The following is a 24,140-nucleotide window of genomic DNA, read 5'->3' as shown; positions in this document are numbered from 1 at the left end:
TCCCCTTTCTCTCTGCTCTTACCCCACTTGTGCTCTCTCTCTCTCTCTCCCTCCCTCTCTCTCTCTCTCTCAAAAATAAACATTAACAAAAGATTTAAAAAAATAAAAATTAAATAAAAATTTAAAAATACTAAAAAATAAAGGTTATTAGAGAACAAAATATCGACATGGATTCAAAGTAACTTCCTACTCAAATTCACTTATTAATTACAAAGGAGGAAAAAAATGAATCTTTACAAAGGCAAGCGCTGATGGTCACAGTTCTGGCAAAAGCAATATGATAGGAACAAAAAGCAGATGACTAGTTGTCAGAGACTGAGGGGAGGGAAGGGACTGACATCAAAGGACCGGAAGGAATTCTGGAGGGAGATGAAACCATTCTTTATGTAGACTGTGGTGGTAGTAACACAATTGTACATGTCTGTTAAAACTCATAGAGCTGTATGCCACAAGGAATAAACTTTTAAAATATTTTGATAATTATGTAAATTATTCCTCAGTAAGCCTGACTTTAAGAAACAAGCAAAGGCAAAGCAGCAACAACAACAAACCAGAGGAAGGTAATGAACTCTCCTAGACTAGGGGAGACTAAAAAGACAGAACTGCCAAATGCTATATATGACCCTCAATTAGATCCTGGGTTGAGGGGAGGAGAAGAAACAGCTACAAAAGACATTTTAGGGACAATAGGGAAAATTGGAGCATGGACTGTGATGATAATGTTATTGAATTAATGGTTTTTTCTCAGGTGCAATAATAGGTCTGTGGTTTCATAGAAACTGGTACTGTACTTGGGAGGCACATGCTGATATATTTAGGGGTAACTTGTAATGGCTGCAACCTTCTTTTGGATAATTTTCAAAAGAGAGAGTGTATATACAGAAAGGAATATGGAGCAGGGGTCTTTCCTGTGGGTTTGAAAGATTTCAAAATCAAAATAAATTATTTTTGTTAAACCCAATGGCACACAGCTCCCACCCCCATCTCCAGACTTCTTGGTGGATGCTGTGGCTTTGCTAACCCATACCCCTTTCTCTTCCAGTTCTTCCCTTTCAGAAGTTCTACCTTTTGCTGCTCTTTATTTCTTATTCTCTGGTCATGCTTTTTGGCTGGCAGGAAAGCATTTGTTTCCAAGGCTGTTGATCTCTGCCATGGCCCTTCTCTTTCCTCTCCCCTGAGCTGAAGCCTGACCTGTACAGCTTGGCTATTTTTAAATATAATATATATTCTCCAAGTATCTTTAACAGAGTCAAACGGTATCGAGGTCTCTCTGGGACCATCCACCTCCTCTTTAAAAAGCTTCCCATTCAGCCTCAGCCCTCTGTTTTGAACTGGAAGTCCATTCACCATCTTTTCTTCATTCAGCTCAGAGCCCCAGCTAACTGGCCAGCCAAGTCAGGGAGGATTTTTCTTCTAACATCTCATAAATTCCCCATCCTTAGATTGCCTTCTTCCATTACTCTGTCTCACCTAAAATGTAGCTAGCTGTAAATTCCCCTGTTTTCCTCTCAACCTTTTCTCATTCTCAGGCTCATGGATGCACCAAATATGACCCTATCTCATCAGGACATCTCTGCAGATGTGGTGTGGGTAAATAGGTGCCTCATGGATGGGGAGATGGAAGAGGGTCACAGGTATATTCTGCAGCCTGACATGAGTCATTTTGGGATGGCCAGGGATCAGCAAACCTTCTCTATAAAGGACCTTTCAAAGCACTCAGAAAATATCATCTTGCTTTTCCTTTAAAGAGTGAAATGAAAGAAAGAAGCATAACCTTCTCTTTTTAATAAACCTTTCCTTCTCCCCACTCAAAAATACATCAATTAAAATTGTTCTGCTGATGTTGTTAATGAAATGATCTGCTGAGAAGCAGCCATTAGACAGAGTAAAAGCCATTTTCCATGGTTTCCACACACAGCCCAGGAAAACTTGGCCAGATTGTCTGGCAGGTTGGGTACCCAGCCCCTCCCGTGTTGTGCTCATCACTAATATGAAGCTGACAATGCTCAGTTATGCTAAATCACTCCCTAATAAGATCCTAATATGACCCTCCTAGCAACTGGCAGCTCACTGGTTTTCTGCTTTTCTTCTCACAAATATCTCTCCACCTTATTCTTGGCTCGAGTTTTCATCGAGATATTTTCAGGTGGGTTTGATCCCACTTGTAAATAACTTGCTCTCAGAGAAGTAGGTATGTAATTCATTCAACAAACCAAAATCACTTTGAGCAGATCTGCTTACTCATAACTTTTCTTTGTCAAAGGAGCAACATGAACACATACCCATTGGAATAAATTAACATTTCAATCTGGAAAAATGGATCTAAGAAGAATAAACTGGTAAAATGCTACTAGGGGGTGAAGTGGGATTCAAATTCACTAATTATCAAAGAAAAGTAAATTTAAAATGATTACACAATTTTTAGCCTTTGAAACTACAAAACCTCTTGTGGTGGATAATATTATATACACAATTTTTAGCCACTGAAGCTGCAAATCATTTTGTGAAGCATAATATTGTGTCAGTAAGGGGCAGTGGTGTGGGAATGCTTGTCCAGGCAACATAGCTAGCACAGCATGTGGCAGCAGGAGCTAAGTTACATTACCCTGCCCTATATCTTTTAAGGTAAGGTTTAAATAAATCACAGTATGATTATAAGATGGAATACAAATTAAAATTCAAACTCTCAGAATAATTAATGATATGAGAAAATGTTTATGACATTACATTATGTGAAGAAATCAGGATACAATACAGGATACGCAGTATGATCTAATTCATCTTAAAATATGAATACAGAGATATAGAGGCATGTTTGTGTATACTGAATTGTATGCCAAGTGCAGATTCCCTGGATTTACATGTTGAACCAAATTGGCTTAATAACTAATTCCATGTCCTATGGGAAAGCAAAATCCCTTTGAAGATTTCCTGAAGGGTGATATATGCAGTCACCTCAACTCAGAAACCTTCTCTGTTCTGTCCTGCATGAACCCAGAGTTCAAGTTTTTAGCTTAGCTCCTATTTCCACCCAGGGAGATGAAAAAAATCACACAAAGCAATCAAGAGTATAATAGGATCAAGCACTTGAAAGATACAGAAGTTCATTTAACAATATGCAAACCATTTTAAATTGAACATTAAGTATTACCATTTTAAAAAATTATTTTTAGCCAGTCCACTGGCTATTTGCCTGTTAGATCACCCAGCTGCACATTTCATAGGCACATCCTTCTTCCCCTTCCCTTTGCTCTTGACCTCTCCTCCTTCAAGAGCAATAAAATAAATTCTTTAATCTCCCATGCAAGCCACTTAATTGTCTATTTTATAGCTGAGGTTCTGGTGTTTATTTTATAGCTGGACTCTCTGAGTCCTACCTCCTATCCCAGGCTGCTTATCAAGGTATTTTCCCAAATAAAGACAGTTCCTACCCTAAGAGTAATCCTGGCCTATCTGGTATTAAAAAGATGGTTCTCAATCCTGGCTAATCTTTGGAATTTCTGAGATGTGTCATTGTGTGTGTGTGTGTGTGTGTGTGTGTGTGTGTAGCTTTTTAAATAAATATTACTCTTTGAGCCTCTCTGGAAGGCCTGAGGGTGTGATTCCAGCATACATTTATTTTTAATATCCATGTGATTCTAGTGTGCAGCAGAGTTGAAAACCACCATGCTGAAATCAAGACATTCATATTGTTATACATATACCATATATCTTTGATCTATGGTGCATGTTTTTCCACAGCTTGATATTTTTTAGAAATTTGGATGTATTTAATAATTTATATCAGAAAGAACTTAGAAGCTGCCAAATAGATTAAATTGTGACATACTTGTCATTTCTTGCAATGCATATGGGAAGAGTGCCCGGTCTCACCAAATATATCATGCAATCTTTAAAGCTGGAAGAATTTGGTGTGACTGATTCATGCATTATGAAGGACTATTATTTGGGCACTGAAAATCAATGAGTAAAAGCTTCTGGCTGAATTTCAAGACAAATTTGTGATGTATAATTCAATAAAGAAAAAATTATGAGTTTAACCAAATAGGAAATGCAGATAAAATCCCATCGTTTTTTAATATATTTTGACATGAGACTGTAGATAAAGATGTCATGGGGTCAACATTTGAATCACATATAATGGGAAGCAGCACATAATAGGTATGATTTGTACAACTATGATTGACCAAAAGTGATTTTATTTCTTTTTTGTTTTTTTAATATGAAATTTATTGTCAAATTGGTTTCCATACAACACCCAGAGCTCATCCAACAGGTGCCCTCCTCAATGCCCATCACCCACTTTCCTCTCCCTCCCACCCTCCATCAACCTTCAGTTTATTCTTAGTTTTTAAGAGTCTCTTATGGTTTGCCTCCCTCCCTAACTTTTTTTCCCCCTTCCCCTCCCCATGGTCTTCTGTTAAGTTTCTCAGGATCCACATAAGAGTGAAACCATATGGTATCTGTCTTTCTCTGTATGGCTTATTTCACTTAGCATCACACTCTCCAGTTCCATCCATGTTGCTACAAAGGGCCATATTTCATTCTTTCCCATTGCCAAGTAGTATTCCATTGTGTATATAAACCACAATTTCTTTATCCATTCATCGGTTGATGAACATTTAGGCTCTTTCCATAATTTGGCTATTGTTGAAAGTGCTGCTATAAACATTGGGGTACGAGTGCCCCTATGCATCAGCACTCCTGTATCCCTTGGGTAAATTCCTAGCAGTGCTATTGCTGGGTCATAGGGTAGGTCTATTTTTAATTTTTTGAGGAACTCCACACTGTTTTCCAGAGTAGCTGCACCAGTTTGCATTCCCACCCACAGTGCGAGAGGGTTCCCGTTTCTCCACATCCTCTCCAGCATCTATAGTCTCCTGATTTGTTCATTTTGGCCACTCTGACTGGCATGAGGTGGTATCTGAGTGTGGTGTTGATTTGTATTTCCCTGATGAGGAGTGGTGTTGGGCATCTTTTCATGTGCCTGTTGGCCATCTGGATGTCTTCTTTAGAGAAGTGTCTATTCATGTTTGCTGCCCATTTCTTCACTGGATTATTTGTTTTTTGGGTGTGGAGTTTAACCAAAAGTGATTTTAAATTAACATTATTCAGACTAAGAAGGAAACTTGGTCTCAATTTTGTAAGAAGAAAATGGTATATAATTGCCAATTTTTTAGTAAAAAAGAAATGTATCTTTATTTGTCTTGAAATACAGTGACTAAACCAAATTGCGTTTTATAACAAACAGTATCTTAGAGTTAAAGAACTACAATAGACATAGCTACTCATAATCCTAGAAAAACAACTGGAATGAAGCACATCAGAACATTAGTAGTCATTGTTGAACAGAGTTATAGATAATTTTTATTATCTTCTTTACATTTTCTTTACTTTCAAAATTTTCTAATGAATATAGAAAAATCTCATAATCAGGAAAAACAAATACATGAGCACAGGCATACCATTTTCTACCTCTGACTTGCCCTAAAAAACTCATTGATCAAAAATATAAATATCAAAATAAAAGAGATAAGAAAGCCAAAAAAAAAAAAAACTAGATTTCAGAGGACCTAAACTATGGGCCGTTTAACCACAATAATATCTTCTTTGTTTCTGAAGTCCAAATGTAAAAGATTGTTAAGGCTTTTCTCCATACCCCTTCTCCACACCCTGAACAATCTTTGATTAAACCCAGAGCCCAGTTTACTGGAATGATGTTAAATGTGCCAGAAAAAAGGAAGCTATGAAACTGTCTACCTTCCTCCTTTCCAACATTTCTCACTCGAATGGCATGCTGTGAAACACACACTTAAATTGATTGGTATTAATGCATGCATACAGGTTCCAAAATGTCAGCAAGATGCATTTGCTTTCAAGTTATATTAATTCTTCTGATTACAAAGAGCTGGGTAAATAAATCTTAGTTTTTCACAAAATTTGTTTTAAGGTCCTTTCTCATGCATGCTAAGAATTTTCCTTCTTTACTGACTCACCTTCATTTGTTTATGAATTCAATTGACAAAAACCATGTGCCAGGCACTGTTCTAGGCCCTGGAAAAATGGTAATAAACAAAATGTGATCAGCTTACATGCCAACAGGGTAAGGAAACAAGCAAGATGTAAGTGCATTAAATATAATTTTTAAAAAATGGAGAATGCCTAAAGCAAGGCCAGGACAGGGAGCAGGAAGCAGGTGGCTAACATGGTCAGGGACTTCTCTGAGGAAGTTATACTCACACAAAGACTAGAATGCTGACAAGGAGGTAGCACTACAAAGATCTAAAGAATATTCCAGGCTGAGGAAACAGCAAGAACTGCAAGTCTGCAAGATAGGCTGAGCTTGGTACTTGCATGGAACACAGGGAAGGTCAGTTTGGCTAGAACAGCATGAGAGGGAGAGTGGTATAAGGTGAAACCAGAAAACTAAGTAAGAGTTAGATTGTGTAGGACTGCACAGGCCATAGAATGGAGTTAAATTTTATTCTACTTGTTACATGAAAACTTTGGAGAGATCTGATATGATTTATGCTTCTTTTAAAATTGTATAGCACAGGGGTGTATAAGCCTGGGTGGCTTAGTTGATGGAGGGTCAGGTCATGATCTCATGGGTTCATGGGCACTGAGCAAGGAGCTTGCTTGAGATTCTCTCTTTCCCCCTCTCTCTGCCTCTTTCTTCCCCACTCTGTCTCAAAATAAATAAATAAACACTTTTTAAAATGTATACCACAAAACGCAGAAATGTACATTATTCCTTCCCTGACCAGTTCTTAGCTTCAGAAATAAACTGGAAACATTTTAGACAAAAAGTCAGAAAACCTAGGATCAAGTCCTACCTTTTCCATCTAGATGCTGCATTACTTTAGTCAAAACACTTAATCTTCTGGCTTCAGTTTCCCTATCTGTAAAACTGAAATACTACATCATGGCATTGAAATGAGATATAAAAGAGATGAAGGATTTGAAACCACCCACATAGTGGATGGTTTGGATGTCAAGTCCCCTCTTTCTTTCCCTCCTTCCTATGAGATAGAGAGGAGGGGGATTCTGGAGAAGGAGCACCTCCAGTGTGTGTGATAATTGCTAATGGGGGAAGTGAGGGTCTGTGAGTGGATTCTTTGCTTTGGGTTGGGGTCCTGTGAAACAAGGATTTGTTTGTCTGGGAGATGATCCTAGGAAGTACTGTTAAGAGAATGGAGGAGTGAAAGAGGAGAAAGAAGGAATCATATAGAGTATTACCAAGCATGGAGAACTTTGGGAAGTTTCACTTTGGAAACTTTGGAAGACAGTGTAGAAAACATCTTGGAGCTTTCCCACCTGAGGGCCAAAGGAACTTGGCATTGACTCAAGTCCTTAGTCCCATGGGTTAACTCCACCACACTTCCAATCTGCCCCAGACTTGGACTGACAGGGCTCGCACGGCCAGAGAGAGCCTGAAGCAAATATTTGCAGGTCCCTGAAGCAGAAACCATAGAGTAGGCATGTTTGGGAATGGTGGGTACCAAGAGAATATGGCTGCAGCACCGCATCCGCCACTCCCTCAGTCTCAGACCCAACACCGTGAGGCCCCTGGGACACGAAGGCCTGCTCTCACTGCCAGAAATGCAAAATGATTTTCTCCAGACTGTGACAACCCCTGTGAATATTGTGTGTGAGTGATGATGCCTCTGGCTATGCTACTAAGGGCCCCCTGGGAAGATCTCAGCAAAAGGGCAAAGACTCTGGGCACTACATTCCTCCTCACACCTGCAGGATAACTCACAGTCCTAGCCTCCTGTTGGACCAGGTTTGTGGGTTTTAAACACAAAACAGGTTGAGCTTATTAGGCATTCTGGTCTCTACGGAAATTTTCTGTAAGCAGCCTTTCTATTTAAGAAAAAGTTAAAATCAATATGCCTTGAGAATAGCCAGACTTTGCTAAGTTTGGTCTGTGGGTGGGATTTATTATTTTCCTAGTATTAAAAAGCCAACACTTATTGAGAGATTTTATCATGTGCCAGGGAAGGGAAGCACAAACCTAACATCATATAACTCTATACAAATGAGAAATATGAACTCACCTGTAATGTAATAGGAGATGATAGAGACAGTTGTCATCTAAGAGGACTGTACTGCATCTGAAATGACATAAAGTAACCGATGGAGGAGCATTTTTAATATCTTTAATTAATTTAATGAGTTATTAATTATTAATTTAAATAATACTAGCCTTAATTTATTGAGCATTTATTATTAGCCAAACACAACCATAACACTTTATCTACTTTAGCATTTTTAAAACTTCACAGCAGCATTGAGAGATAAGTATTGCAGTTCTCATGTAAAAGATGAAGAAACTAAGACTTCAATTAAAGAGCTGGCATTGAACCATACACTCTTAAATTTCCAAGTGATAAAGTGTATAACTTACCCTGGGTACCTGTATAGAGAGATCCTAATGAAAACCTGAACAACTAGTTATAGAATTATATATTGGAGAACCAGTAGCATCTCTCGGCCCTGTCCAATCAGTGGATCCCTGGGAGAAACCTGGAGTAATATTATCTATTGAGTATCTTACATCCTCTTTCTTATGGGCCAGTGAAAGCTCATTTTACACATTTGGATACTGTTCTGTGTTTCTAAGAATGACTCCTTGAAGGATGTCATTTAATATTTGTAAAACTTTATATTCCTAAAACTTAATGAAACATATGACTAAATATCATTTCAAATTAAAACCATTCTCAATTCTTTGTCCCCTCTAATTTCATGAGGAAAATGAAGACAATTCCTAATGGCAGAAAGCCCAAGATAACTTATGTGATCCCTCACTTTCACAAAATAAAACAAATAAACAAAAAAGAATCTTTTAGGTAATTTATTTCCTGTGCCTTTCAGAAAGAATTATCTAAGTTTGATTCTCTATGAATTGGTTCAACATTAACTGCACCTCATTTTCCTTCACTAGAGAAGAAAAGTGTGAAAAGTAACCCCCCCCCACACACACACACAAAACACAGCCCATGCTTTGCAAAAAGGCAGTTTACTAGTAAAGATGAAAAGAGATTTTTTAACAGAGCAAGATGCTAAGTAATGAATTCTCTCCTTTAAGAAATCTATTCCCAAGGTAACCCTTTGTTTCTAAAAGAAGTCAACCATGTCAAATCCAGTCAATTCCATCTGTTGATGATTCCCTACATCTCTCTTTCCTCTTCTCGCTCTCTGTCACCTTCCAAAACCAGCACCTTAAACCTGCACCTATTATTAGTCAAAGACCCTGCACTCATTCTCTGTCAATAGACACAACTCTACCACACATGCCATCAGTACAGTGGCTCTGACAGGTGAGGCTCAGATACAGGTATCCCCACTGCATTAGTTATCTACTGCTGCACAGAAAATTATTCCAAAATTCAGTGGCTGTTGGCAGACTAGCCTCCATTAGGCCCTGTGTGTTTCTTGTGAGCAAAATCACAGACAGCTTTTGGTCCAGATTATCTTTTCCAGGATATTTGTATAGCAAACAACCTTGAATGATGGAGACAGTGTATCCCCCTGGGCCAGGAGCCAGAATTGTCTGCTCTCTAATATAATAAAAATAACATATTCCTCCAGGGTAAAGTTTGAGCAGATTTTCTTGAAGCCCTCTTATAAAAGGCTGGGTTTTCCTAAGCTGAGGATTCCTCAGCTGTGAGGCAACCCCACTGTGTGTGAAGAACCCACCTGCCTATCGTTGCCTCACTCCCACAGAACTTAGGAGCAAAGGAACCAGTGCAAACATGAGCTCACACTGACTGCTTTGCTATAAATTACAAGAGCCTTTTGTCTCTGACTCATGAGTCCAATGACTTCTACTAGTGTCCATAAAACTGTGGTAGACTAATTTGTTAGCTTACACATAGGGCAAGATATCAGATCCTTCTCAGTTTTTGACAGTGGTTTCAAACAATAAACATTTATTTTCTCATAGTTTCTGAGAGTCAGGAATCTGGAATTGGCTTACCTGGATGATTCTCATTCAGGGTCTCTCTTGAGATTACCATAAAGCCATCAGCAAGGGCTGCTAAAGTCATCTGAAGGCTTGATCGAGGCTGAAAGATACAGTGGCAAGAAGGCTTACTCATATGGCTGTTGGCTAGAGGCCTCAATTCCTCACCACATTGGCTTCTCCACAGAGCTTTTGGAGTATCCTCAAAATATGGAAGCTGGCTTCCTCCCCCAGAACAAGTGATCCAAGAGAGAATGACTGTGACCCAATGGAAGCTGAAGCATCTTTTATAGTCTAATATCAGAAATGATATACCATAATTATGGCATATTCTGTTGGATACAAAGCTCAACCACAGCACTCTGTGGGAGAGAACTGCACAAGGATATAAATATCATGAAACAGTGATTATTAGGGCCATCTTGGAGGCTGTCCACCACTCCCATGTTGTCAGGTACGCACCTCACTCTCACACAGAGAATCTGGCTGGCATTACCAGATACTTTCAAGCCAGGAGAAGGTAGAACTGATGAAATAATGGCTAGGAAAAAAAACAGAATAAAGTCTTGAATTTTAGAACTGGCTTCAGAAGAGATTATTTCAGCAAGAAGAGAAACTTCTGGAAATGGTCTAATGAAAAGAGAGGGAGTTTAGTACCCTTTCCCCATGAGGAGCAATAAAACTCAGAGAGATTTATTTTAATTTTCTTTCTGAAATGGGTGACATATTCATCTCAGAAAATTCAGTCTCCAGGAAAAGAGTTACCCACTGCTAACCATCTCCTTTCTTCCAGAGAAAGCAACAAAATATTTTTTTTTCCTTTGTCACTTCTCTCCCACCAACCTGCCATGTTCCCATTTGACTAGCCCATGAGAAAGTGGAACCATTTTTCTCATTTTTTCGTGAGTGTTGGACAATGCCAACCACACATGCATTACTGCACCACTTCAGTAATTCTGATTCCAGCAGTACTCCCAACGGTGAAAACCATGTACAGTGAGGACATCTAAAAAGAAAGGAGGAGCATAAAATGTGAGATGGGGGGATGTGCATGTGTACGTGTGCATACAAGGAGATTCTAAATAAGGGGGAAAACTTGAGCAAAATACAATGCATTTTAATTCATATTTCTCTTGTTCTGCACTGTGGAGGAAGACAGGGTAACAGAAGAAAAGTGAGGAAAATTTTAAGTTACTAATGTTGACCACAATTTGCAAGCTATACCACATAATATTGAAATACTTGCTTGGAAAACACATGAAAGTGCTGTGTGTGTATTCATGGTATGTAAGAATGATAAGCGAGGGCTCTAGAGACTTAGAAATAAAAAGCAATGGTCTTCATTTTAGCAAAAGAAAACAAACATTGTTTTAGCATCCTCTGTATGCCAGACTCTGAGCTAATTTCATTCACATTTAATCTTCATTCAGAATAGCCCTCTAAGGCAGGCATAATCATCCCATTTCACAGGAGAAAAAAAAGTGGCTCATAAAGAATGTGACTTGCCTTGCATAACACATTTAGTGACAGAGATTCGGGAGTACATACTCTTATATATCTCACTAGTTCTTTGACAAAATAGGGACATCTGTTGCTTGAAATGATGAAGAGAGGAGGTGCCCAAGTCTGAAATCTTTACTGAAAGCACTAGTATTTCTATAATTTGGTGAGGAAAACACAAGTGACGTAACTAAGAGTGAAGGTGGCTTTCGTGTCATTGTGAGAAGTAGCAAAGTATACATCAGTTTATGCAATCTATTCATCTTCAGTAAAGTGCTCCAAGGGCTTCTCTCCTTAACAGCTATTCTAGTGCCTTTGAGTCCTTGAAAGAGGGCTGGTAACCACCCAAACATGCGTGAAGGAAAGGAAGCTCCAAGCCACCCCAAAGACCCAAGATACATGGGTCAGGACCCTGTTTCCTGGAATAAGGAACACTGAACTAAGCAAAGGCCCAAGGTTCCCAGAGCCATCCCTTGCAAGCCATCTGTGCTCAGTATGTTACTGTCTCTTGGACCTCCCAGAGTCCTGCTGGGATGTTCAGAGACCACTTGCTTTCAGGGGCACATTAAACATGACTTACATGACAAACTCATGGCCATGGATAGAAAAATATCTCTCATTGGAGCCACAATATTTAAATTGTCACCCAAAGGAAAAGAGCTTTGGAGGAACATCAGAGAACATATAGATTTGAGAGCAAGAATGGAGTGGTATTACATGTGATGCTATTCTAATAAAAATCATTAAAAGACCCTGGAACTCTTTTCCTTAAGACTTTTCTCTAGTAAGGGAAATAAAATGGGAAGCCCTAATTCTTAAAGTACAATGCAAAGCCTACAATGTACAGCACACAGGCATCTGGCTGGTGAAAAGTTCACATACACAGTGGATTGTCTCCTCGAGAGAAGCATGATACAGTCAAAAAAGCATCATCTATGGGGTCAGACAGACCTGGATTTGCATTTTAGCTTAACCTACTTGTTTGACTTCGAAAATTTACATAAAGTCTCTAAGTCTGTCTCCTTATTTGTACAGTTAGAATGATAATACCTACCAGTGGGCTTTGGTAATCCCTACCCATGTGATAACACCAGGTAAACTATCTAATACAGTCTGTTGTATGCTGTCCTTGTAAATCATAGCAATGAATTCTATTCATCCATTTTTCAAGGAATTATGCATGAAACTTTGAGCTACATTTTCAAGAAGGAGCCTTTAGGATTCTGAAACCACACGCAAACTAACTTTCCAAAGAATCACATCTTCCAAATTGAATTGGATAAGTCATAGAGTGTTTAACAGGGTGCTGGTCTTGAAGAGAATAGATTTAATTTGGTTTAGTTCCTTTGGCATTTGCGGGTAAAAACCACCAAAAATTAATTAGCATGTCTTCATTTGCTTGAGGATGATTAATAATACTCAGGGAAAATGGGTTTTACATAATTCATCAGTCTGACACAGCCCAACACCTCTGGAGTTCTGAGAACTTCCAATCCCAGCTGGTGTGTGACACTTTAAAACTAGGTACAAAACACAAAACGGTGCTATTCTTGTAGGCCCTACAGTAGCCATTGTTCTGAAGTGAGGGGAGAGAAATCTAATCACAATCTTCAAGGTTACTTTCTTTCCAGTTTGGGGTAAAATGGTGTAAACAAATTCTCTCTACATAGAAAAGCTTTAACTTGGTCTCCAGTAATTCACTTCGTTCACTAAATAGGTTGAGCATCTATTATGCAGAGTTACCATCACAGGTGCCTTCTTTTTCTCCTTCCCACCAGTAGTCTGTGTAAGCCTCCAGGTAGTGAGGCTGACTCTATTGCTATAAGCAAAGTCTATGTGAGGTGATTTTTTTTCATACTGCCAAAAATGTCCTTGCCCCAAGCACACAGAGCTTTCTACGAATGGTCTATGATGCACAAGGTATGAGTTAAGGCATTGGAAGCATAAGTCATCAACACATAAGCAGAAAGCAAAAAGTAAGTTTGATCAGTGTTTCTGAATCCAAATTGGAATGCCTGCTGGCAAGAATTTTTCATTATCTACAGATGGCCTTGGGAGTCAATGGGAAGAGGAATCCAGAGAGAGTATTAAAGGCAATAACTGTCTTAATATTTGGAAGAGAATCTAGGGAAAGAAATGTGAATTTTAAAACAGAAAACAACATTTATCTTTCTAGGTCTATATAGGCCCTGAATTTAACCAATTGATGTAATTAGAGGTTAGATGGCCATGTGAAGAATTCCAGAGAGAGGCCTTCAGCTCTATGTGAAAGTTTGGACAAATGAGCTGAAAACCTCTAAGATCCATTCCAAAGCTAAGATCCAAGGAATCTGACTACAGTTTAAAATAAAGGAGTAATTTGATTTCTTCACTGAAATCTGCCTTCAATTTGACTGTCTGCTTTTAATTATGGTTATTTATCTAGCATTATTAAGTGCACCATTTCTGCCACTTGTGACTCAGAATTCTTTGCAGGATGCCAGCTCAGATAGACGGGTTTCCTAGCCAAGATTATCCAATGCTACTTCAGTTGAGACTCTCTTGATTATGATATTAGAAGATAACTGAAGCTACCATTAGTCTAAGAGGAAACTCAATGGAATCATATTAAAGAATCTCATGGTTTCCAAGTGTAGAGGGACTCAGGGAAGGGGAAGAAACTAAGGCCTGGACCATCAGGAATCTCAGAAGTGCCCATTCTCTGTCTTTAATCTTGGCCTTTCCAAGAATCAGCCTCATTTTTATTTGTTTTTACAGAGCAGGATTCCCTAACTCCAAATCTACATGGCAAGAAATGCCATGCTGCCCAAACTGATACCATGTCAGCTTCAGCCACAGTATAGAAGACCTGGTTGGCCCAGAATGAGTAAATAACTACCTCTGATCACATTGATTCAGGCCTAAAAGGTGTGTGGGGTTAGGTACTATGAACATGGCTGCTCGGACCCATCTCTATGGAAGATGAGAAAAGACATGAGAAGGAGGGTAGTTCTCAAGAAGGGAGCTGGAAAAAAAAAATCCTAAAAGAAGCCCACTAAAAATAGATTCCAGGAAAAAATAAAATATTTTATGTTTATTTTTTCCTCAGTCTGGTAAGTAGTACAGGTTGCTGTTGCTTCTGTTTGTATCTTACATCTGAAAGAACTATGTCAAGCATATAGATGTATCAACTTATTTTTTAAAGTGACATCTGAAGCATGTTGTCTTTCTTGACTTAAGACTTCAAGTCACAAATAATCAATATTTGCCCTGAGGAAATCTAAGGGCTATTTTAAAAACCAGAATCCTATAATCCTCTGGTGTCTTATAGCTCTAGGAAAAACAAGTTACCCTCTTAAAAGAACCATCTTATGGTTGTTTCTTCTCCTATGAGGGGAACTTGGCTTAATGACCCCATTCCCTGGACAAAGTGGGCTCCTCCAGAGAAAATGGGAGCAGTTATTTTTTTATTTCCAAAGCCATCCAGAAAAATGTTCCATATATAGTTTCCTGCTGTATGACTTAGAGAAAATGTGACTCTAACTACACTAAACATTGATCTCAGTGTCTTTCTGGTGGCTAACAGCTGGGGCGAAGGGCGGGCATGGGGGTTTTATCTAGTCAGACTACTATTTGAAAATTTCAACCTAAGCCAAAAAAAAAAAAAAATTAAACAAAACCAAATGCCATTTTTTCCTAACAAAATACAATTTGTTTTTAATCAGGTAAAAGATAAACACTCTACCAAAGAATATACACAAATTGCAAATAAAAATGTAAAAAGATGCTCAACATCATTAATTGTAACAGAAATGTAAATTAAAACCATGATGAGACACCACTAAATGCCTTTTAGAAGGGTTAGGTTAAAAAATTGTAATATTAAGTGATGTCAAGGATGTGAAACACTGGAAATACAAAATGTACACCCACTTTGGAAAAGGGTGTGGCAGTTTCCTATGAAATAAAACACGTGTTTACCAAAACTCAGCTGTCTCACTGCTAGATCTAGCCCAATCAAAATAAAAACTTACAGTTCACTTGAAAACAGGTACACAGGTAACTTTTTGCATAACTGCCAAAAAACTGGAAATAATACAAGTAACTCCCTACTAGGAGATGGATAAACTGTGGTACATCTAAATAGAATGTATACTTAGTAATAAAAAAGAAATAAATTATTGATACATGCAACAACATGGATGAATCTCATATGCAATATTAAGTGAAAGAATGTTCTCATGTTAAGTGAAAAAAGTCAGAATAATAAGGAATTCTATAATTCCATTTAAAAGATATTCTGGAGAAGGCAAAACCATAGACAGAAAAAAAAAAAACAACAGTGGTCATCAGGGGCTGAGGGGTTAACTACAAAAGGATGCACAATTTGGGGGTGTGATGAGACTACTATATATTTTATTTGAGTGTGGGCTCCATGACTACATGCATTTGTCAAAACCTACAGAACTATACACTAAAAAGGGTGGATTTTACTGTATGCAAATTATACCTTAATTGAAACATAGAGCAAATATACATTTATCAATAGATATAGTGGATTGTGTATTAGTTCCTATTTAACTGCACTCATGACCACTTTAGACATTCTCACTGAACAAGATTTTTAAACTTCATAGCAAGTCCAAGGCACTTTCAGTGTCTTTGGCTGCTTCCATGCATTTGTGAAATCACACTGAAAGCTTTTCCTTTGGCTCAACTGTGTTCACCTCCAAAGCACTTGTTCTGAGACAAGAGCCCTTTTTGTCTTGATGGATTTACCACAGATGTAGAGAGAGGCCAACCAAGTCCCATGGGCAATCCCAAAGCTGAGGTCTCTCTTTGTCATGTTAAACTCTTAACATAAACGAGAGGGAAAACCTGCCTCTTATTTTCTCTGCTGGGTAACTTTTCCCCAACCTCCACTTGAATTCAAGTATCTTCAGTCCAAACAGCTGGAGAAGATGCAGGGCTGTTATAACCTGCATTGTTCTGCACCACCCCCAGAAGGAACTGTTCCCCAGCTACAGAGAAGGGAAGGGCCAGCCCATCAGTCATCCTCTGGGTGACTTATATGGGCTCTATTAATATCACAAGATGCTTCCCTTCAGCATTCACCTCTTAAGAGTCCATTTCAATCCCAATAAATATTCACAACCGACACCTTCCATATGCCACCTAGGCTAAAACGGAACTAATGAGTGCTTAGGAGATGATGTTTTAAAATGATGCACTACATAGGAACCTATACAAATCTCTGTTTTATTGCAGGAACCAGAGGTTAGCATTAAGAGGACTGCTATTTGCTTCTCCAATTTGTAACACCATTAATTACTCATGTGTTTTTAATCTGCTTCTAAAACAGAAGCATTGTAAATCTACAATGCAAGGATTCCCTAAATGAGGACTTGAGATAAACCCACACTCTTTAGAACTCCTGGTTCCAATTTAATCAAGGAAGGCAGAGCTCCAAAAGTAGGCTCTGCACCTTAGGGACCCCAGTTTAAATTGACAAGGGATATCCAGGTGTGGGACATAGGAAACAAAGGCTGAAGCTCATTGTGGAAATGTCATCGAAGAAGAAAGTAGTTGTGAACTCTCCCTCTGGAAGTTAGACAAGGCTCAGACTTCCCATCAGGGTCCCTCTGGCTGTGCTAAACTAGCCACAGCCCTAATCAAATATAAGTGCTGGCCTGCTGCCAGCTACAGCATGTCAGCCCTGACATCAGAGTCCTCCCGTCCTCTGACCCACAGGGATGCTGCAAACAGTAATTAATGTCCATTAAGTGGCTAGTCATCCTTACTCAGCGGCTTTCTGTCAAGTTCTAAGCAGACAGTAGCATACCCCATGACCTGGAGTACCTCATCAGACCACTTCCTCCTCTAGGGAAAGGAGGTGACCTCAGCTCCAGCTGTCCACAGTGCAAAAGCCACAGACACTAAAGGGCTTCTTGCCACCATAAACAGTGTCCCCAAGATGGAGCTGAGCCCTGCTTAGAGGTGCTTGGGCTGGGCAGGCCCAGAGGAAATGGCTGTTGCATGCTAGAAGGCTTCAGAGTTCAGAATAGTTAAACCAATGCAGACAGCTCTGATGGATGGAAATAATGCCAGAACATTCTTAATGAAAGACTAGCCAGAGCATAAATGATGATCTAGATGACTTTCTCCTGCTCCCAAACAAGCCAGCCCTACTTCTCTACACCAATGCTCTGAATTCATGAGGCCCTGACTGGGACTACTGAATACCAAAAGAGCTGAAACAGTCTGAGAGGAGAAGCTAATATTTGTTAACTTCCACTCAGTGCCAATTTCCTTAATTACATCCACAGCATAGCACCTGATGCATGGTAGATGCCAAAAAATTGGAAGCTTAAATAAGACCTGTCAAGTGAATGGGTTGAATTAATTCCCATTTAATTCTTCCAACAATTCTGAGCAACAATTTATACCTGGGGAAACTAAGGCCCATAGAGCTATAGACTTTCTCATAGTCACAAAACTATTTAAGGTTGGGAGAGTTGAAATGGGAACAGATTTTCTGACCCTTTAGAACCTATGACTCTTTAGGAACCCCTGCTAGTTCCTGACTCTGGTTGTTTATACTGTTAATACTGACATGGCACAGTTGACGTTACCTGCCTTACTAAAGAGAGTTGGCCTCCTCACTCAGTTTCCAGCTTCCTAAACCTATGGGAAGATTCCATCTTCAGTTGTCTCCTTGGCTGTCTATACTTGTGGGTTTGTATCTATCTTATTCCTCTACAATTGTCTTAGTGGGATTTGGAAAGGAAAAGGAAAGTAGTCACATGGCTGTCCATCTTCCAGGCTTCTCTTTCATAGTTACTGATTTGGGGCCACAAGCAAATGGGTAAGAATGAATTCTTAAGACATTTTTGGTGCAAAAAGGCACTTTTATTATAGCACAGGGACAGGACCTGTGGGCATAAAGAGCTGCAGTTTTGCTGTATGAAGCTCGTGGTTATATGCTTAGTGCTCAAGGGGGAGGGATGTGCTAGGAGTATTAGGTTATAAACGTTTTCTTCGAATTTCTGCCCATAAAACTACTTTTGCACGATTTTTCTGGTGTTTGTCATTCAGTTCAATATTAACTATGGGTGAGATGTACAGACAATCATAAGACCTTTAAGAATGTAGCAGCCAATGCTTATTTGAGCCTTATCGAAACTATGCAGGCTGTAGGTCAGCCTTCTGGGATAAAAGTGAACATTCTTCTGCTTATGGTCCTTATCAGTTACCACCTCCAGTGCTGAGAGAAGTAGACCCAAAGTTAAAGGAAACAGGGAGCTCCAGAATGTGGCTTTTCTCTGAATGTTACCAGTTTCCATTCCAAAGTTCTCAGAGCAGGAGAATGGGAGAGGGCATCACCAGTGACTCTCCCTTAGCTCATGGTAAGAACCACCTGCTTTCCTGTGTGGATGGAGTCTGCCAGTCCCATCTCTTTTGTGCACGCCTGCCCCACCATGGTGAATCCAACCCTAGATTCTCTCAGGTCATCACCATGGACTCTGCCACAGGGATTGGGGTTTGTGCCAAGGGCACCCAGCATTCCAGAATTCCGCTATTGAGTATTCATACAGACCTAACTGTGGCCTTATTTTCCTTTGTAGCTCCTTGCCCATGTCTCTTCTTTAACTCTGAGCCCACTTGGCACCCTCCAAGAAGATAATCAAAGATCTTTCCAGGGAACCAACAACACCAGCCCAAACTTTGCAAGATGCCAGAAATCAAGTTGGTGTCTCTGCTTTATGGAAAAAGAGAATGGTAAAATCATGTTGGCAAAACATAGGCAGGCAACCAACAGTACACTCAGCTTGTGAGAACACATCTCAGGGACAGGCAGCAGGAAGCTCTTTGGTATAGCTCTCTCCAATTATTATAACAGCATAGGGCCTGGTCAAGTATGTCAGAGAAATGCCTGACTTGGAGGAGCTATTTTAAAGTGTATGGCTAAGAAACTCCAAAAAGAATTCTCTTTCCTTTTCTGTCACCTTCCGTTGCTCCACTCTCACTCCTCTTCTCACTCTTTTGCTCTCCATTGTCCCCTTCCAACATTTTTTTCTTTCTTTCTCTAGTCCTCTTTCAACACTTGACAAGATTATCTGGTGCCTGATAAAGATCTTCCACCAAGCTCAAGCCCTCAGAGAATATTTCCAACACAGTTATTTCCAGCCCCTGGAACTTAGAATCCACAAAGGAAATGCTGACAAAAGCCTTAAGTAGGGCAGTCCTGTGTAGCCCCAGCCTCGTTAAATCAGCTTTCTGAGACCTGGGCCCAGAAAACAGGATAAACTCAGTCATAAAGCTTTTCACTCATCTTTAACCCACCTACTTCTCATCAACCTATTCATAATGAGCAATAAATAAAGCCCTGTCTGTCACAAAGCCCCAGACCTTGGTGCAGCATTTGACTTCACAAAAGCAAGAGCTTTCCACATTAATGCCTTTTGCTTTCTGTCATAGGCTTCTTGGAAAAGACATTCTTCTCTCTTTTGGGAGAGATGACAAGTGACTTGGATAGGTAAGATTTACTGAGTCCTTACTATGTGCAGGGCTCAGCATTTTAAATACAGTATCTCACTTAATCCTCATGACGACCCTAGGGGAGAGATTGAATTATTCTCCTCTTCCACATATAAAGGACCAGAGATGTAGGAGCACGCACCAAGTACGTGACAGAGTCAGGATTTGAATCCTAGTATTCTGGCTCCCAACCTCTCACTACTCACTCACTGAACTGGTTTCCTAAGCACAGAATTCCAAGATGGCCCTCACCAGTTTCCTTACACATAACTCAGCATCCTGCCTCCACAAACCCAGGTATACAATTGCAAGGCAAGCTATGCTTTGTCTTAGCTCCCTTTATCTCACCTGGCACTGAACAGAAACCCTATTCCTGCTTGAGAAGGAGCAAAGCCTGAGATATAAATTTGAAAGTCACGAACAGAGAGATGACATTGAAAGCCAAATGAATAGATGCAGTTGCCCAAAAGCAGAGGCAGAAAGGGAAAAACCTTGGGGAAATAATTTAGAAAACAGGAGTAAAATCAGGACTATGCAAAGAAGAGTAGGAATCAACAATAGAGAGGAAAGAAATGAGATCAGCTTTTGATGGGAGAGGATTTGACATCGTGGGACAGAGAATGAGGGCATCTATTGTCAAGTCAGGTGACCCCCAAATAAAATACCTTTGTCATAGCCCCATAAGTTCATGTATGTGTACAAGTGTGTGTATCTGTGTGTGTTCAAATCCCTCATCCATCCACCAACCCACCTCTTACTTCTCAACTTCCCTTATACTCCTGTATTGCACCAGTTAAATGTGCTACTCAAAAAAGAAAAATGGACAGACTTTAATGTTCCTCATGTACCATTTTTCCTTGTTTCCCTTCCCTTTCCCAATAGCCACATCCCTAAGAATTCCAGGCATGAGATACATGACACAGCAACAGCATCACAACTGACTCCTCATTACACCCCTGCAGGGCCCCAGGGTATGACCATCCCCTCTTCTTCCTGGCCACCACACTCTTTAAGTCCACTCAAGGCACTTGTATTTTAGAAGATTTGGAGGGGGAGTTGTATTTTGTTTTCAAAGGAAGTAGGACAAAACAAAGGTCTAGTGGGGTGGGTAGGAAAAAGGTGATTAATATCATTGCTGCTAATTTTCCACAAGCACTTGTCGGCACAGCAGTGAGCCAACTCAGACAGTGCCAAAAGTAATCTTGAAATTCTCCAGCATCTCACTCTAGCAATAAAACACAGATTTATGTGATGCAGCCCATAATAGAAGATGGAATAAAATCATCCTAGATGACTGAATCGCAGTGTTTCTGGTCGAGGAACTTAATAACTGAACTCTTTATCCCTCCAGGGACTGCTCAGCCATTTGTTTTCATTTCTCTGACATTTTGTCAAAGTCACATAATCAGATGTACTGCCCTTCTTCATGGTCTGGGCCCAGAGGTCATTGTGCTTCACAGCAGGGTCAGAAGACCCTCTTCTAGGTCCTACTCTGTCCCCCCTAACTGGGAGACCTGAAGCAAGTTGCCCCATAAACAACTCTGATCACTTTGCATGCCACATTGGAATTTCTTCCAGGCTCACCTACAGTCCGCCTCCTCATTCCTTACTTCTCTGCCCCATTTGGTCCTGCGTTTAGGTTCCCATTCTTCATTCAGCATATTTGGGGCCCACTATAAGCTACTTCGACAAGAGAATACCTCAAAATTCTAAATTACTTTTAAAAACTATGTTTGAAATATGTTTCATTATTGTCACCTGAAGTAGCTTTGAGTTTATCTGGGCAATTTGGGGGTGTTTTTTTTTTCTTGGTCCTCTGCTATCAGGTGGACTAGTTTCTTTTTCTGTTCTCTCACACTATACCCTCTTCCATCGTTTCCTCCCTTGGTCTTTTTCTTCTCTCTTCTTCCTCTCCTTTCTGATCTCTGACTCTCTTTGACAGGCATTGCTTACTTGCCTGGTGACACTCAAGGATAAAGAGGACACTTGTCATTCTATACACAGTGACAGTTCAAAGTTGTGTTAAATCACCAAGGAACAGATGAAGAACCATTTAAGGCAGTTTATATCTATAGCATGAACATCCGTGGAAATGAAATGGTGACACACACAGCTACAGTTAAGGGATACATTTAAGAGTGCAATATTGGACATATCTGAAGAAAAATGGTGAAAACTTCTGGAAGCATTTCTCTGCATGAAGATTACTCTTCTTGTCCTCAAAGCAAAAATAGATTGTAAAACTCCACTACAACAACAGGGGGAAAAGAAGCTCTTATTAAGTATCAAGGCAACAGTTGAGGGCAATGTGCCTGAGTCTAATCACTGGAAAGGAACACAAATATGAACAGGACAAACCATACCTGTACACACCCAGATGCTGAAGAAGCTTCCACAAAGCTTAAACATAATGCAAATGCATCCAGGAAATCTGACAATTCTCCAGAGATCCTTTATCAGTCTTGGTCCCCAAATGAGACTTCCAATTTACCATGGATCCCTGTCAGAGGTGTTGCAGGATTTCTTACCACAATACCCAGGATTCATTGTCTTGCCACTTCGAAGACTGAAGAGGTAGACACAAAATGAGCAACAGGCAAAAGTTTATTAGAGTATAAGATTAGAAAGGAAGAACAGTAGGAAAACTCTCTTTATAGAGAGGGGACATTTGAAAGTGAATGCCCACCTGAAAATAGGCAAGGGTCCTGGTTTTGTAAGGTTCTGGTCACCCCTCCCCCTTCCTTTTCCCTTGTTCTTCTCAGGTTTTATCCTTATTGGCTGGATAACTCTAGGTGCTATGTTGTCCATTCTTGATTGGTTCATTTCCATTGTATGAGGGGTGGTCTATGGCCATACCAGTTCCTTGTGGGTCATAGGTTTTATGGTCTACTTATTTTTAGTCAGGTCTTTTGTCAAATTCCTGAAGGAAACCTGAGGGGGAGTCACCTGAGGGGTGTTACTATGGTCAGACACTCCCAGCATTGTTCCAAAACATGTCTTTCCCCACCCAGGGACCTCATCCTTTCCCTCTCTGCCTATTTTATCCTATTTTTTTCCTATCATAGTAGATCAGGAAGGACCATGAACATACTGAGAGAAAATCATCTGGAATAAAACAAGTAAAGAGATATTCCCTTAGTAACATTGAGTAAGCATTTCCTGTATGAACAAATGAGTTAAAATCCACAGATATTATATTACGTATACTATATATACTATATAGCAGCTTAGTGTTGAGTGTGTGTGTGTATATATATATATATATATATATACACACACACATATATATATTTATACATATATATATATATATATATATATATATATATATATATATAAATACATATGAATCAGTTTACATAGTTTTTTGATATTGCTAAGAAGTTCCTGAATTGGTTAGGGCAAATTGACACTTTCTGCCAAGATTCTGATCTACAAAATTGGTAATAACCTCTGAAGTAAAATAAAGAATAAACAATATATAAAGAATAAGACTGTCTTTTGTTACTCATAAGGAGCCTCCTTAACTGTACCAGGGTTTATGCTGATGAGATGACTCATGAAGGAGGGGCCCAGACAATCTCAGGATGAGGGCTGATCACCACAGGAAACCACCACCTGGTTGCTTGGTTGGAACTTTCAGCCCTACTCCACCAAAAAGTCTCCAGGAGGAGACAGGGGCTAGAGACTGAGTTGAATCAGGGAAGCAATAATTTAATCAATCATACCCCCTGTCTTAGCCTGTTCAGGCTGCCATGACACCATACCACAGAGTGGGTGGCCTAATGAACAGAATTTATTTCTCCCAGCTCTGGAGGCTAGAAACCCAAGACAAAGGTACCCACTGATTCAGTGCCAGATGATTCAGTCCCTGCTAAAGGCCCTCTTCCTGGCTTGCAAATGTCCACCTCTTTGTGTCCTCACATGGCCTTTTCTTGGAGTATACACACAGAGAAAATGAGAGAAAGAAAAATCTCTTTCTCTTCTTCTTCTTACAAGGCCACTAATCCCATCATGAGGGCCCCACCCTCATGACCTAATCTAACCTTAATTATATCCCAAAGGCCCATCTCCAAATACCATTACATGTTTATGAATTTGGAAGGGACACAAACAATCAGTCCATTACACCTATATAATAAAACTCTATATA

This window comes from Panthera leo, chromosome D4, assembly GCF_018350215.1.
Source record: "Panthera leo isolate Ple1 chromosome D4, P.leo_Ple1_pat1.1, whole genome shotgun sequence".
Taxonomy (NCBI): domain Eukaryota; kingdom Metazoa; phylum Chordata; class Mammalia; order Carnivora; family Felidae; genus Panthera; species Panthera leo.
This window is presented reverse-complemented; position numbering follows the sequence as displayed.